The sequence below is a fragment of the Halyomorpha halys genome, unplaced genomic scaffold (assembly GCF_000696795.3).
Source record: "Halyomorpha halys isolate HHAL.00 unplaced genomic scaffold, Hhal_1.1 Scaffold662.1, whole genome shotgun sequence".
NCBI lineage: Eukaryota > Metazoa > Arthropoda > Insecta > Hemiptera > Pentatomidae > Halyomorpha > Halyomorpha halys.
Window position 1 is genome coordinate 113,458 of NW_027111704.1, and position 459 is coordinate 113,916.

Here is a 459-nt window from a genome sequence, read left to right on the forward strand (position 1 = left end):
TTTAACATGTTAAACCAAAGATCATGAATACCCCTTATGTAGTATGGAATATGGTGAACATCACAAGTCAGACAAGTACACCAAATGCCATAAAGGACACCTGCAAAGGGTGCCAGTTTTGTACCGTGTACAAGGTATTGAGAGTGAACACCATCACTATAATTGTGCTGGGGCGGTAAAGGTTTGTATGTAAGGATTTTGGTTATGGTTCATTCATTAAACAAGTCAGTATTACGAGAAATGATAAAGATAATTTAATTTTGAGAGTAAATTACATTCAAAAGTTTAAAACTGTATTATCACATAAATTATCAACATACCTTCTTCGAAAAATAATAAAATATAAAAAAATACAGGAAAAACAGTTTTAAAATAAAATTAGGAACTAAATACAACAGTGAAATCTAATACGGTAGCACCAATTTCCGGTAAAACCCATATTTGTATAACTTAAAATTT

The 459-nt window shown here is 30.5% G+C and overlaps 1 protein-coding gene across 1 annotated transcript in view; it reads left to right on the forward strand.

The window, feature by feature from the left end:
* Nucleotides 1-459, forward strand: part of LOC106685137 (protein takeout) — a 42,145-nt gene that overhangs the window by 15,115 nt on the left and 26,571 nt on the right. The gene's annotated exons all lie outside the window — the stretch shown is intronic.